This window comes from Lithobates pipiens, unplaced genomic scaffold, assembly GCF_037356315.1.
Source record: "Lithobates pipiens isolate NorthernLeopardFrog02 unplaced genomic scaffold, aLitPip1_a1.2 Scaffold_16, whole genome shotgun sequence".
Lineage (NCBI taxonomy): Eukaryota > Metazoa > Chordata > Amphibia > Anura > Ranidae > Lithobates > Lithobates pipiens.
In genome coordinates, this window is record NW_027507748.1 from 192,954,842 (window position 1) to 192,972,391 (window position 17,550).

The following is a 17,550-nucleotide window of genomic DNA, read 5'->3' on the forward strand; positions in this document are numbered from 1 at the left end:
AAATATGAAAATAGCCTACCTTAAAAGTGGACACTATTAGCCAGTAGAGCAGTGGACGATGTTAGTAGAGCAGTGGATGGTGTCAGTAGAGCAGTGGATGGTGCCAGTAGAGCAGTGGATGGTGTCACTAGGGCAGTGGACGGTGTCACTAGGGCAGTGGACGGTGTCAGTAGAGAAATGGACAGTGTCAGTGGGGCAGTGGGCAGTGTCAGTAGAGCAGTGGATGGTGTCACTAGGGCAGTGGACAGTGCAGTGGACGGTGTCAGTAGGGCAGTGGGCGGTATCAGTACAGCAATGGACGGGGTCAGTAGGGTAGTGGGTGGTGTCAGTAGAGAAATAGACAGTGTCAGTGGGGCAGTGGATGGTGTCAGTAGCGCAGTGGACGGTGTCACTAGGGCAATGGATGGTGTCAGTAGAGCAGTGGACGGTGTCAGTAGGGCAGTGGACGGTGTCAGTAGAGCAGTGGATGGTGTCAGTAGAGTAGTGAACAGTGTCAGTAGAGTAGTGGACGGTGTCAGTACAGCAGTGGACGGTGTCAGTACAGCAGTGGACGGTGTCAGTAGGGCAGTGGATGGTGTCAGTAGAGAAATGGATGGTGTCAGTGGGGCAGTGGATGGTGTCAGTAGAGCAGTGGACAGTGTCAGTAGAGCAGTGGACGGTGTCAGTAGAGCAGTGGTCGGTGTCAGTAGGGCAGTGGACGGTGTCAGTAGGGCAGTGGACGGTGTCAGTAGGGCAGTGGGCGGTGTCAGTAAGGCAGTGGGCGGTGTCAGTAGAGAAATGGACAGTGTCAGTGGGGCAGTGTAACGGTGTCAGTAGAGCAGTGGACGGTGTCAGTAGGGCAGTGGACAGTGTCAGTAGGGCAGTGGATGGTGTCAGTAGGGCAGTGGACGGTGTCAGTAGGGCAGTGGACGGCATCAGTAGAGTAGTGGGTGATGTCAGTAGAGCAGTGGATGGTGTCAGTAGAGCAATGGACCGTGTCACTAGTCTGTATAATGGTAATAATATGGGGGGGCTGTATATATGGGAGGATTGTATATATGGATGGTGTATGGGGGACGGAACTGTATATATGGGGGGGACTGTTAATATGGATGGTGCATGGGGGGGCTGTATATATGGGGGGGAGAACTGTATATATGGAGGGACTGGGGGGATTGTATACATGGATGGTGTATGGGGGACGGAACTGTATATATGGGGGGGACTGTTAATATGAATGGTGCATGGGGGGACTGTATATATGGGGGGAGAACTGTATATATGGGGGGACTGTATATATAGATCATGTATGGGGGAAGAACTGTATATATGGGGTGACTGTATATATAGATCAGGGAGATGAGAGTACTTTGAAATCCTGACATACTAACATGGCAAAAATGTACCTTTCAAGTTGGGCTTTAGTCCCAGTGCGCTCTCTGCTCACTTTCCAACAGAGTAGCAGGGAATGGGGAGGCTCGGCCTTCAACCCCACCTCTTTGTCCCTTCTGCAGCCAGCCAGAGGACTCGAGGAGAGCACCCGGAAACATGGAGGCTCCACCTCTGTGTCCTATCTGAAGCACACAGATTGGGGGGGTAGATAGGGAGGAGCAGAAATCAAGCGGACTCGAACTCGAGGAGACATGGCCATGGTGGCACAGCTTTGGCACAGTGATGTAAGGAGGGACTCTGCTGGGAGCACCTGATGTAAGGAGGGACTCCGCTGGGGGCACCTGATGTAAGGAGGGACTCCGCTGGGGGCACCTGATGTAAGGAGGGACTCCGCTGGGGGCACCTGATGTAAGGAGGGACTCTGCTGGGGGCACCTGATGTAAGGAGGGACACCGCTGGGGGCACCTGATGTAAGGAGGGACTCCGCTTGGGACACCAGATGTATGGATGGACTACGCTGGGGCACCTGATGTAAGCACAGACTCCGCTGGGGGCCACCTGATGGCATCAGGTGACTTGCTGAAGGCTCCCACTGATTCAGCATTATGGTGAGTTGAATGATTTCATTTTATATTAAAATGTATTAATAGAAATAGTGTGCTTCAATCATCCTGACACTATAACAGCCAGGGACACCAGATGTAAGGAGGGGCTCCGCTGCTGGGGACACCAGATGTAAGGCGGGGCTCCGCTGCTGGGGACACCAGATGTAAGGCGGGGCTCCGCTGCTGGGGACACCAGATGTAAGGAGGGCCTCTACTGACTGGGACACTAGATGTGAGGGGCTCTGCTGCTGGGGACACCAGATGTAAGGAGGAGCTCCGCTGCTGGAGACAGCAGATGTAAGGTGGAGCTCTGCTGCTGGAGACACCAGATGTAAGGAGGGACTCCGCTGCTGGGGACACCAGATGTAAGGAGGGACTCCGCTGGAGGCACCTGATGTAAGGAGGAACTCCGCTGGGGGCACCTGATGTAAGGAGGGTCTCCGCTGGGGGCACCTGATGTAAGGAGGGACTCCGCTGGGGGCACCTGATGTAAGGAGGGACTCCGCTGGGGGCACCTGATGTAAGGACGAACTCCGCTGGGGTCCCCTGATGTAAGGACGAACTCCGCTGGGGGCACCTGATGGCATCTGCTGGCAGGCGACGGGGCAGGTGACATGCCCACGGATTCAGCATTATGGTGAGTTGAATGATTTAATTTAGTGCATTTCAACTAATGAGCTCTGCTTGTTTCAAATAAAAAGGAAGTGAGAGGGGAGAAAAGGAGAGGTTCAGAAGCTCACTGAGAATTATGTAGCACTACCCAGTTGCTTGTCCCCATTGGTTGCCCTGATCTTGCAAGATCCCCAATACCTCTGGCACTCTGGGTTCTGGAATATTTAAAGCAGACAGAAAATACAAAGACAACAATAGTTAGTAAGGTTTGGGAAATTAAGTCAGAATATAATGGACACAGGTGTAGCCCAAGTTGAGTGATAATGCAGGAAGCAATTTTTACATTTCCCCATGAGTCTGTGTATTCAATGATAACTTTAAAATTAATTAATGAGATAGGAAAGGCTATCTACTAAGTAAGCTTTGAATGTTGTCTGCCTTCTGCCTTTACCAGTGCTGAACCCTGTTTGTAATAATAGGAAGTGTAAATACTTTTTACCATGCTCCAGGTTAAGGGCAGCTTGGTGAGAACCAAGATCTGTTAAGAATTTTCGAGCAGTGATGTCATCCCACCACATGTCAAACTTGAAAGAGGTTGTAAATCCTCACATATGTCACACCCTGGTATTAGGCAGGGTTGCTAACAAATTTAGTTATGCTGTGTGGGCAGCAAGCGGCTAAAGTAATGCAGTACTACATCACAAAAAATGGTTTTGTCAGGAAGAAGGGTAAATCTTCTGGAGATCAAGTGGTTAAATTTACCTCTCATGGCACATCTTGATACTTTAACAGGTAATTCATTATTGCCTTTTGCATCTATTCCTCTTCTGCATGTGGTAGATGTGTGATGTGTTTTACATCATTTTAAGAGGAATCACAGCTACTGTATTACTCTTTTGCACACCAGTCCTTCAGTAGAATAGATTATTATTTTACTCATATTCCTCATTTTCCAATCTTTGTTAGAAGTGTCCCCTGCCCCCTCAATTGGTTTAAGACTGTGGTCAAGCTACTCCACCTCGTTTTGGGTTGCTCTTCTAAATGCGCAGGTCTCTTCTGCTGGAGACTGAATCTGATCCAATGTGTTTGGCTGACATTGATAAAGCCTCATTCTATCATCCAATAGGAGATGCTAAAATGTGTACAATCTTTCTTTGCCTCCATCTTCTGAACTCTTTTCTATTTATCTAGGCCCTAAAAAAACTCCACAAAAAAATGTTGTTTAAACATTTCATTATGAAAGCACATCAACTTATCCCCACATTTTGAAAAAGTCTACTATACCTTCTGTGTGAGGCAGTGCAGGTGATGATATCATGAGAATGGAGAAACATTTAGCCTCGGATACGCACACTCTAGACCACTTTCTTGCCCAATGGACCATTTCCTTTCCTGTGTGCTGTGTGGAGGGGGTGTCCCTTTCCTCCAATGAGCTATCAGCAGGGCTTTTATTCTCAGAGAATAGGTGCAGGAACTCACCCTTCCCGGCCAACTCTCCACCCTCATCCCCCCAGTATTCCTCGAAGAAAGACGTAAAGCACTGCCAAATAATCTGCACATTGCACAAGAGGCACAGAGTACTGCTCCTAGTATTGCATAACACACAGGGCTCAAGAGTGCGTATTGTGCAGTTTTGAGGTATTTGTATCACACAGGGCACCCAAAGATATAAGCACAATGAGCAGTACTTAGCTATTCCCTCCCAAAGTAACCATCTATTGCTTACCTCTGTACCCCCTAGCTCCCCTCTTCTCCCACAGTCCCCTGCTACCCTCTTCTCCCACAGCTCCCCTCTTCTCCCACAGTCTATAGCTCCCCCCTTCACCCACAGCTCCCCTCTTCTCCCACAGTCTACAGCTCCCCTCTTCACCCACAGCTCCCCTCTTCTCCCACAGTCTCCAGGTCCTCTCTTCTCCCACAGTCCATAACTCCCCTCTACTTCTACAACTCCCCTCTTCTCCCACAGTCCACAGCTCCCCTCTTCTCCCTCAGTCCACAGCTTCCATGTTTGCCAAGTCAGAACACAGTTCTATACCACTGTCCACAAATGAACTCCCCACCACCTCCCCCATCCAGAGCTTACACCCATAGCTGTGGGTGGTGGACAGGTTACACAACCTGCCTCTCCCTACACAGCTCTCAATTTGCCCCCATTTTCCTTCACAGCTCTTACCTGTTTTGACAAAGCCCATAACCTCCCCAGCTGGCATGTCTGCATTACAGTTTCAAACCTCTCCACTGTTGCATCTCTGCATAAGCGCCTGCTCTCCCCCACCTGTTTACAGCTTCACATGGCAGCAAGCATGTGTGTGCGGGCTTTTTCTTTTCAACACTGTGCAGTCTCCACCTACTAGACCTGTAGCACACAGCGAGATCACTTCAATAGGTTTTGTTCTGCTAAGGTCTGACAGGCAGGGGCGGGACGGGAACTGGAGCCTGCTTCCGATGCACTACAGGGATGGAAATAAAACACAGGTATTTGTGGCATAGGGACTCGGGGTACCAACCAACAAATTTACAGCTCTGCACTAGCCCTAGGTGCCCGGCAATAATACACAGAAGACAGTAGAAGAAGTGAGTAGTGCAAAAACTTTCTCTACCTTCTTCCTTGTTTAGTGGCAGGTTGGAGAGAGAGGACAGGGCAGCCAGAGGTGGCGGAATGCCGTTCCGGCTGAAAAAAAGCCCTGTCTATCAGAATTCTCTTCACTGAGTTCTGCAGAGTGCAACTTCAGTTCTCTTCCCCCTTTTTTCTGAACTCTCAGACAAGCTTTATAATTCAGCACTTTAAACCGATGTAGAGAACATAAGACTGCAGATAAACAGGGACAACTTATATAGGAGGATTTGTAAATTTTTATATCTGGCATGAAACTGCTAGAATTTGTTGATAGTAAAAAACTCTTTCAATTAAGCAAAAATGCAGTATGTAATTTCAGCTCTCTGTCCCCTTTTCTCTGACAGCTTTATACATTCTGGATTTTGAATGGATTTAGAGAAGGAAAGAAAAGACTGCAGATAAACAAGTACAACTTATGTAGGAATATTTGTTTAATCTCTGTGTATCACTTGAGGCCAGTCACTTCACTGAGCATATGTAAGGGTTTACAACCACTTTAAGTTATCGTGTCTGGTATGTGCCTGTATCTTAGAATGTTCCTGAGTGCAATGTATGATTTGTCTATGTGTCCTTGACCATTTATGTAGCCGTGTTCTGGTTTACCTTCATGATCAACTCAACTGGCTCAGCTGCTTTGTTCTGTTTGTAAACATCCCCTTCATATATACCAAACCATTATCCTAGATTAGGGTATGATAGGGTTTGCCAGGAGGGACCCCACAAAAAAAGGCACGGGGTTCCCCCTAAACATACACACTGAACCCTTATGCTTGATGAGGGCCTGGAATTGATTTTAAGGGGAAACGCCTTGCAAAAAAAAAAAAAACACAACAGCATGGACCACCAAAATGTATTTCAAGGGAGTACCTTATGGAAAAAAACCTTTTAAAAAATTGGCGGGGTCCCCCCAAAATTCAGACCTTTTATCTTAGCATACAGTCTGGTTGGAGTGTGGGGGAGCAGGAAGGGTACAACCCCCCTCCAAAATGCCCTTAATGTGAGGAGAGTACCTTGCAAAAGGGTATGAGTGTTGTTGGGAACCTCATGTCTTTTTTCCAACGCTATAATTGGTTCATATGGCACACCATAACAACCAATGAATGTACACCACCAGCATCCCAACAACCAGGGATGGTAGCATCTTCATCTGCTAGGAGACAGGAGGCCACATAACAAGTTGTCATTTAGTGGCAGTAGCAATACCACCACTAAATAAATGACTTCCATGCACAGCTTGAGGGTCCCTTCAGTGGGAGGGCAAACATCCTATTTAGATCACCCACTTGCTGAACTGCGATCGCCTAACGTTCATGTGAACCCAGGGAAGTCTCCAATTCAAACCACCATCCTTAGTGATGACCCATCTGTGTTCCATTTACTACAGGATTCTGCTTATTAGCTTAGGTCAGTTTTCAGGGGATTCCTTGTGGAGTTATCAAGACCAGAGCTGTACCAGTTTTGGCTAATTGCGTCTTTGACTACTCACTTGTGAGCTAGTAGGCTTTACGCTGTGTTGAGGAAATGTTCTCCTCATTTTCCCTGAGAATGAGTGTGCTTTCTTCTGCTACATTTTAGGCTGTATTACATGGGGACTTGTGAGGTAAAATAATATCTATTCCTTTTGCTAAACTTGATTATGGCAAGGTCGGCTTATTTTTAAGGGAAAATCCATTTTTTTTTTGTCCCTCAGGCTTAGCGTACAAGGGGGGGGGGGGGAAGTCTTCAGTCTTTTACTAATGTGGTTGGACATTTTACCCAAACCGCCATTTTAAATTTCACACTTTCTTCTCCTTCTGGTCTTGATAATACCTTATGGAGTGAATGGGGTGCACAACCTGGCACTGTACCAGCAGCACTGTTACATTGATGACAAGGGGAAGCTCTTGCATACTCCTTAAGTTTACAGCTCACAGCAAGAAATAGTCGGAGTCTGCACAAGCCAAAACCCAGGATCTGACAGTAGAAAGTACAAGGATCCAAGAAAGCAGCAGGATCAGTAGTGAGGAACTAACAGAAGGCTTGGCACAAATATGAGAACACCCCGCAGCAGATCAAATGCACTTCAGATGAACAATTTTGTTGCACTGACACTCGATTGCTTGGATCAATAATAAGACAGTCAACTGTATCACATAAAAAAAATAAAAAAAAAGCTATTCCAGCTTTGTTCTAGATTTTTATTTTATTTTTTACTATGTTATCAGGAAATAATAGTTATTATTCTTCCAACTATTAAATGAACGGGGGAAACTAACAGAAAATGTACCATAAATTATTCATATTTCAATTGTTAGTGACAGTTAACTTAAACACCCTAAACGTTTCTAAAAGCCTAATTATTATTCCTTTTTCCCTAGCAACAGCCTGTGAAGATTGATATCTTAAATGATTCATTTAACTGTAAAGACTTTTTCCTTTGTTCTTTTTTGAATATCAATTTACATGTTAACAAGCCATGACTTTTTGGGTTAACAGAAGAGCTTACCTTTGTAGCAATTATTCCCCCCAGTTGTGATAACATGTTTATGGTCAGAGTAAACATCACGTCAATTTAAAAAGATCAATGCCCTTATTTAGCAAGGCATGGATCAATATTCAAAGTGTTGTAACCAATAAAAACACATCTTTAACTTATCTGAAATATGTTGGCCTTCCTTACTGAACTTGCAGTCCTCTTTATAATGCCTTATTAGAGGAAACTTGAAAAAAAAAAAACTAACAATGTATACTAAAGCATCTTTATTTTCTCAAAAAGCAGAAGAACATACAGCTGGACCAGTACTGTGCCCAAAGGCTTGGCTCTTTGGCAAATACTGGGATGTGCATTGATAGAGAAAATTTTAAGCCCACTAATTCAATATACTGTATATCAGGGGTGTCCAAACTTTTTTCAAAGAAGGCCAGATTTGATGAAGTGAGCATGCACTAGGGCCGACCATTTTGCCTGACATTCTTTGAACCATTGAAAATTCGGTCTAAGTGTGTCCATCCGAGTACTAATACACAGCCTAACAAGAATTCTCTTGCCTTTGTCGCGCTCGTTCCCAACAAACAGATGAATGCTCTGCACTTTAGGGGGTACTTTAGGGGGTACTATTCTTAATGGTACCCCACACATTGGAAAATGTAGGGTGCTTTTGGTGCAGTGCAATAAAAAAATAAAAAAAAGCTTGGGGGCTTCTTTCCCTGCATTTTTGTGAGTAGGGAAGTCCATTGAAATGAATTGGCTGCCCTACACACAGTACGCAGCCACACAGATGTGAACCAAGGGCTTATTCACATGTCAAGTTGGAGGGGCAGTAAAACCACATGGTTAAGCTGTTTTTACCACCCCCCAACTTCTCCCCCTTTAGCTGCAGAGGGAGCAGCTGGGGGTGTACACATGCTGTGGCTGCAGCTGGAGGTATACCCAGGGTGAATGGGCCTGCAATTTAAGTACACACAGTTGTGGTATAGTGATGCTGCATTTACGGGCTTAAAACAGGTGGTGAGGAGGGAACATAATGCCTCTTTACCGCCATTCAAATGCCTCTAAAAAGAGATCTGTGCATGGATTGCTTTTCAGAGGAGCAGCAGTACTGGCTAATTTCACACACAAGCCCTACAAAAGCAGTTTTGATGGTACAAGAATGGTGGGGGGGGGGGGGGTGCGGATTAAAAGTAACATACACACAGACACACGTACACACATACAGACAAATGCACACCGCACACACATACAGACACATGCATACACATACATACAGACATACATGCACACACATACAGACATGCATACAGACACATGTGCACACACACACACACATACAGACATACAGACACATACAGACATACATACAGACACATGCGTGCACACACACACATACATACAGACACATGCATACAGATATACATACAGACACATGTGCACAAACAGATATACATGCACAGACATACAGACACATGTGCACACACACATACATACAGAGACACGCATACACATACATGCACACACACACACACACACACACACAGACATACATACATACAGACACATGTGCACACCCACATACATCAGACATACATACAGACACACGCATACACATACATGCACACACACACAGACATACATACAGACACATGTGCACACACACATACAGACACATGTGCACACACACGCACACAAACACATACAGACACATGTGCACACACACACACATACAGACACATGCACACACACACACATACAGACACATGCACACACACACACACACACACATGCACACACACACACACACATACAGACACATGCACATTTGCACACACACATACAGACACATGCACATGTGCACACACACATACAGACACATGTGCACACACACACATACAGACACATGTGCACACACACACACACACACACATACAGACACATGTGCACACACATGCAGACACATGTGCACACACACACAGACACATGTGCACACACACACATACATACAGACATACATGCACACACATACAGACATACATGCATACACACACACGTGAATAAAGCCCTTTTTAACAGTAATTTAGCTTGTAGCACAGTACAGTACCTTTGCAGCTTCCTCATTCAGCCATTTACTGCACTGTAGGGGGAAGCAGAGAGCACAGCACACTCCTCTGCGTTTTACTTTCACTGTTGAAGCTCACGGAGCTTCTCACAGTGCCAGGGATTGGGCTCATCTGACAGCCCTGCTCCCACGGCACACTAAATTGAGAAAGACCAGGTGGGTCATTCAAAACCAGACTGCGGGCCGCAATTGGCCCGCGGGCTGGACTTTGGACATGCCTGCTGTATATAGTACAGCATAAAACATCAGTTCATTATGAAATGCCACAATATTAATAATATTAATTTAAACATACACACACATGGATATATAACAACTATATGTACTGAATGTTTTTCAGGAATCTCCCCAAAAAGTTTAAATTTAAAATAGAACTCCAGCTTTGACTTTTTTTTTAATTTTTAGTCCACCCCTCCCTACTGTTTAAAAAAAAAAAAAAAGAACTTGAAGTACCTACCCTATTCATGATTTTCTTTCAGTCCAGCGCTGGTAGTCCTTTTTCAGGGGCACAATGGCATTCATTTCCGGTTAGCCCAGCCTGTTTAGATAGAAGTTGCTTCTTCTTGCAGACTGGGCTCAAAATACTCCAGACCTGAGAGACGCTCAGTCCAGGAAGAATGCTTTTCTTTGGAGGAGGAAGAAGAGGAAACACAGGACTGGCTAGAAAACTTTTTAAAAAAAAGGTATTGATAGAGTTTACAAAAATATACTGAGGGGGCTTCGGGTTGGAGGGGTGGTGAATGAGGTGGGGGTTAAATGCCTAGAGTTCTGCTTTAAATTAATTCTACACCATTATGAAGTAATCTTAGAACAGGTTGCTAACCCTTGTCATGCCAAGTTATCTAACCAACTATTCAAAGAGGTTTAAGGCTAAACTCAAGGCAAACAGCTAAATACACAGTTGAAAATACATATGTTGAAGCTGTTTTACTCACTGAAGGATTTGTATTTCTGATTAAAGATTCACACAGCCCTGCCAAACTGTACAACCAGGTTGGTGATCCGACTGTTCTCTGCAGCAGTTAAAGCCCAACTCTGGATTCAGCCCCCCATTGCTTATTTTTTTTTTTTTTTTAATATACTTAGATTTGTTAAATGTCCCTAGGCCTAGCACATGACTTGATGGGTCTTCTTCCTCTTTGCCTCTTTTGCAGCCCAGTGCTCTCAGCTTCTATACACTATGAATATAGGGTGTTGTGCTGATGCCCGTTAGGATTCTGGGTTGAATGACACTGTGGGGGTTATTTACTAAAGGCAAATCCACTTTGCCCTATAAGTGCACTTGGAAGTAAAGTCGCTATAGATCTGAGGGGGACATGCAAGGGAAAAAAAAACAGCATTTTTGCCTGTACATGATTGGATGATAAAACCAGCAGAGCTTCCCCTCATTTCAGAGCTTCCCCTCAGATCTACAGTTATGGCACTTCCAAGTGCACTTGTAATGCAAAGTGGATTTGCCTTTAGTAAATCAACCCCTGTGCATCAGTCAACTCCAAAAAACTGAGGGTATTTTGTGGTGGAATAAAAGTACTGCTGAAGAGAACTCCAGATTAAGGGTGAGCATCGTTTTCTAAACTGCTTTTATATTTTTACAATCCTCCACTAACAATACATAGAGGCACAACTAATAATCCAATTTGCTATTCTTTTTGTTATTATTTTTTCTTATTCTTTTTCTTATTCTTATCGGGATTAGGTGCCGATGTGTTCAGTTGAACTATATGTTTTTCTAATAACATAAAAATATACATTTAAGGAACACTTTAATTTATTTGAGAGTAATGACAGAATTATGAGAGGTAAAGCATAAATTTAGAACTTTTTTAAGAGGGAAATGAGACTGATAAAAAGTCAATATGAAATGCAATTTGTTGAAAAGAGTAAAACAAACCCCTTGAATTCTTTTAAGGATAAGGAGACTTTTAGTAGGCACTATTTTAGTAGAACTCCTGGCAATTTTCTTTGCTGTGATAATATCATTTAAATTGGAACTAAAGCCTAAGGGCCGGTTCACACTGCAGGCGATGCGAGGCGACACCGACTCGCCTCGCCGCGACCTGCCGCGACCTCAGCGGCGACTTGCAAATGACTTCTGTATAGAAGTCAATGCAAGTCGCCCCCAGGTCGCCCAGAAGTAGTACAGGAACCTTTTTTCTGAGTCGGAGCGACTCGAGTCGCTCCTCTCAGAACGGTTCCATTGTACAGAACGGGGGCGACTTGCGAGAGCGCGGCGAGGTGAGTCGTGTCGCCTCGCATCGCCCGCAGTGTGAACCGGCTCTTACTATAACTATGCTTAAAATTTTTCTATCCCCCTTCTACTTATCCAAGTTCTAAAGCGCAGGGCCCTCTGATTCCTCCTGTATTGAATTGTATTGTAACTGTACTGTCTGCACTCATGTTGAAAAGCTCTGCGCAAACTGTTGGTGTCATATAATTATAATATCCTGCCTACTCTATGGAAGAAAGATCTGTGTATTTTACCTTTTTTAAATCACCTTCAGTCTGGCCATCTGCAGCTTTATCAACTTTGTTAAGAAGTTAGATAGAGAGATACAATGTAACATGTTACTGTGTATTTGCTCTTCTTCATTCATCTGCAAATTTAAAAAAAATATATATTTTTTTCCATTTAAAATGGCTGTAAACCTCAGACATGAAATATGAATAAAGCAAATCATTCTATAGTGTGTACTTTTCTCTATCCAAAGTATTGAGTGTGATTTATCTCCACTGCTTTGTTCCTCTGTTATCTGCATGAGTCATTTGTGTCAAGTTTTCCTGACACCAAGAGATAATAGGGTGACAGGGAGGAGAGCTCCAACACGTAGCCTGCAATTGACAGCCACAGCTGTGCATGCTCCCTATGTACTTGTCAGAAACCATGAATCAGACCAAGACAGAAGTACAATTAAATCACACTTGTTTATTAAATAAAAATAAAAAGTCCAGTAACCGGATCGAGTAGTCAGCCAGGCCAGAGTTCAATAACCAATTCGGGTAATCAGCCAGGCCAGAAGTCAGGGATCTATTTTGAGGAACAGCATGCAGGATAAGGAGGCAAAAGGGATGTCAGCAGGCCAGTCTTTAAACAGGTACACAGGACATGGTTTCTTGTGATGTGACCAAAGCGATGGTAGAGATGAAGTGAGCTGGACAGCTTTAAGTAGGCAGGTCAGCCGAGCAGGATCAGGAACAGCTAGGTAACTGTGGAGAGTGATGAGAGCTGGCAATTAGCCAACAGCTGAGCAGCCAGCCCAGAGAAGGAAGGGCTAAGCCAGCCCTGACAGTACCCCCTCCTCAATATCCCCTCTCCCTCGAAGGGCCACCGGGCTTGAGGGGAAAACATCTATGGAACTCACGGAGGAGCTGAGACAGCTGAGCAGCCAGCCCAGAGAAGGAAGGGCTAAGCCAGCCCTGACAGCTCTGCACTGTGAAATGTCAGATTCCCAACCCCTGCTTTTGAAAGCTGAGAGATGCTGTGTAAATTGTGTGTTTTGGAAGACCATAGAGCAGTGCTTCTCAACTTCTGTCCTCAAGCCCACTAAAAGGCCAGGTTTTATGTATTACCTTGGGGAGATGCAGACTAGAATACTGCAATCACTGAGCAGCAAATGATATCACCTGTGATGTATTTCAGTTATCTTGCAAACCCAACCTGTTAGTGGGCCCTGAAGACAGGAGTTGAGAACCACTGTTGTAGAGGACAGATGAAGCAGAAAAACAGGTACAACTGATTTAGAAGGATTTGTTTAATCTCTGTGTATCACCATTGACAGTAACTTCACTGGGTATACAGTATGTAAGGGTGTACAACCACTTTAAATAAAACTTGTCTCTCATTGAAATAACCTTTCACTGCCAGGTCTGTATGCTAAATTTGACATCTTGACATTTTGTCCCCTGTGTGATGAAAAAAAGTTACATAAACTTTTTTTTTAATTATACAAAAATAAAGTTAAACCCAAGGATAGAAAATCCCCCACCTCCAAATTTTTGGAAGCCCCTACATTCAAACGTAAATTCATGCGTTGGGGCGCCTGCACAAGAAAACGTAGATTGTGCTACACATTGTGATATCACCGTACACACCACAGTGAGAGCAATAATTCCAGCATCATACCTCCTCCGTAACACTAAACTCATGACCTGTAGGGAGCTTTTAAAGCATCCCCTATGGAAAATATAGGGTACTGACATTTGTTGTCATTTCACGGGGGGGGGGGGGGGGGCACACAAATTTAAGGTTTGGCATGTTGGGTATCTATTTACTGGATGCAATCTTATCTTATATTTTTTATTTAACCACTTACAGACCGTCCGCCGCAGTTTTACGTCGGCTGTTTGAAGGAGGATATCGTTATGGCAGCAGCTAGCTGCCATAACTCCAGTATCCTCTTCTTCAGCGGGCGGTCCGCTACAAGATAAAAGTGGTCTCTGCGGCGGATTCACTGCTAGATCACTTTTATCAGAGGTGGGACGCCACCCCCTCCCGCCACGCTCTGGCACCCTCTGTCGCTTACCAGAGCCGTCGGCAGCGGCGGTGGCAATTGCCTCCTGTCTCCTGATAAATATGGAGATGAGTGAGGGGGAAGATGGCCCCCACGCGTCTCCATAATAAATGCAGTGCGGAAGCGACGTCAAAACGTCACTTCCGCCCACAGCTCTTAAAGGGACATTTTTTTTAATGATTTTTTTAAATGACAATTTTTTTTTATTGCATTTTAGAGTAAATATGAAATGTGAGGTCTTTTTGACCCCAGAGCTCATATTTAAGAGGTCCTGTCATGCTTTTTTTCTATTACAAGGGATGTTTACATTCCTTGTAATAGGAATAAAAATTACTTTTTTTTTTTAAAGTGTAAAAATAGGTAAAATAAGAAACAAAAAAACGTTTCTAAACACGACCCATCCCGACGAGCTAAGACCGCTGTGCAAATATGGTGTGACAGAAAGTATTGCAACGACTGCCATTTTATTCTCTAAGGTGTTAGAAAAAAAATGTTTAGTGTTTGGGGGTTCTAAGTAATTTTCTAGCAAAAAAATAAAAATGTTTAACTTGTAATCAACAAATCTCAGAAAGAGGCTCGGTCCTTAACCACTTGCCGACCGCCGCACGACGATATACGTCGGCAGAATGGCACGGGCAGGCATATTGGCGTATATATAAGTCCATGCCTGCCCGCGGGTGGGGGGCCCGATCGGGCCCCCCCCCGGTGCCTGCGGCGGTCGGCATTCGTTCGGGAGAGATCAGGGATGAGGGGACGGCCATTCATTCATGGCCACCCCCTCGCGATCGCTCTCGACGAATGGAAATCCCCCGTGACATCACTTCCTCTCCTGTAATGTAAACACAGGAGAGGAAGTGATGTATTCTCTCCTCCGTGTCGGTATTTTCCGTTCCGACACGGAGGAGAGCGGATCGGTGAGTTGCACCAACACTCTACACACACAGTAGAACATGCCAGGCACACTCACACCCCCCCTTTACCCCCCGATCACCCCCCCAATTACCCCTGCCCCCCAGTCACAGTGACACCAATGTCATTTTTTTTTTTTTTTTTGCATTGGTGTCATTTGTGACTGTAATAACTGTTAGGGCAGTTAGAGTTAGCCCCCTTTAGTTCTAATGTACCCCCCTAACCCCCCCAATAAAGGTTTAACCCCGTGATCACCCCCCGTCGCCAGTGTCACTAAGGCTGGGTTCACATTGCAGCGGTTTATGAGAACGAATGTGATTCGCACCGCACTGCAGTGCAAATCACATCCGATCTCTGTGCGATTCGAGTTCAGCCATTCGCCGCACCCGCCGCACCCGCCACACCCGCCGCACCCGCCGCAAATTCGCACGGGACCCTTTTTTTGGCCCGCAGCAGAATCGGATCGCATGGGTGTTCACACCATGCGATCCGAGTTTGCAGATCGCACTGCGATATGCGAACTGATCTGGGGGTGTCAGTAACATTTCACTGACACTCCCAGCAGTTCGCATAGGGCAGTGTGAACTGCCGCCGGGAGGCATGCGATGCGGGAACCCGCCGCGGATTCGCGGCGTTTCCGCATCGCTCCAGTGTGAACCCAGCCTAATAAGCGATCATTTTTCTGATCGCCGTATTAGTGTCACAGGTGACGCTAGTTAGGCAGGTAGGTATTTAGGTTCGCCGCAGCTTTTTATAGCGCCAGGGACCCCCATATACTACCGCATAAAGCCCCCTGATTGCCCCCTAGTTAACCCTTTCACCAGTGATCACCATATAACTGTTACAGGTGACGCTGGTTGGTTAGTTATTTTTTTATAGTTTCAGGGCACCCGCCATTTATTACCTAATAAAGGTTTAACCCCCTGATCACCCGGCGGGTGTCATTTGTGACTAATAACTGTTAGGGCAGTTAGGGTTAGCCCCCTTTAGTTCTAAGGTACCCCCCTAACCCCCCCAATAAAGGTTTAACCCCGTGATCACCCCCCGTCGCCAGTGTCACTAAGGCTGGGTTCAGATTGCAGCGGTTTGAGAACGGATGTGATTCGCACCGCACTGCAGTGCAAATCACATCCGATCTCTGTGCGATTCGAGTTCAGCCATTCGCCGCACCCGCCACACCCGCCGCACCCGCCGCAAATTCGCACGGGACCCTTTTTTTGGCCCGCAGCAGAATCGGATCGCATGGGTGTTCACACCATGCGATCCGAGTTTTCAGATCGCACTGCGATATGCGAACTGATCTGGGGGTGTCAGTAACATTTCACTGACACTCCCAGCAGTTCGCATAGGGCAGTGTGAACTGCCGCCGGGAGGCATGCGATGCGGGAACCCGCCGCGCATTCGTGGCGTTCCCGCATCGCTCCAGTGTGAACCCAGCCTAATAAGCGATCGTTTTTCTGATCGCTGTATTAGTGTCACAGGTGACGCTAGTTAGGCAAGTAGGTATTTAGGTTCGCCGCAGCTTTTTATAGCGCCAGGGACCCCCATATACTACCGCATAAAGCCCCCTGATTGCCCCCTAGTTAACCCTTTCACCAGTGATCACCATATAACTGTTACAGGTGACGCTGGTTGGTTAGTTATTTTTTTATAGTTTCAGGGCACCCGCCATTTATTACCTAGTCTCACTAGTGTACCCCTAAATTTAGGGGTGTCTACTTTCCAAAATGGGGTCATTTGGGGGGGGTTTGTGCCATCTTGGCATTTTATGGCCTTCAAAACTGTAACGCCCTTAGAAAGCCTGAAGGCGGTGCTTGGTTTTCGGGGCCCCGTACGCGGCTAGGCTCCCAAAAAGTCCCACATATAAAATATTCCATGGACTCAACATGCCTCTCAGCAAATAGCTTGGGGTGTCTACTTTCTAAAATGGGGTCATTTGTGGGGGTTTTGTGCCATCTTGGCATTTTATGGCCTTCAAAACTGTAATAGGTAGTGAGGAGTGAAGTCAAATATTTACGCCCTTAGAAAGCCTGAAGGCGGTGCTTGGTTTTCGGGGCCCCGTACGCGGCTAGGCTCCCAAAAAGTCCCACATATGTGGTATCCCCGTACTCAGGAGAAGCAGCAGAATTTATTTTGGGGTGTCATTTCACATATGCCCATGGCATGTGTGAGCAATATATCATTTAGTGACAACTTTGTGAAAAAAAAAAAAAAGTTTGTAATTTTCCCGCAACTTGTGGCAAAATATAAAATATTCCATGAACTCAACATGCCTCTCAGCAAATAGCTTGGGGTGTCTACTTTCTAAAATGGGGTCATTTGTGGGGGTTTTGTGC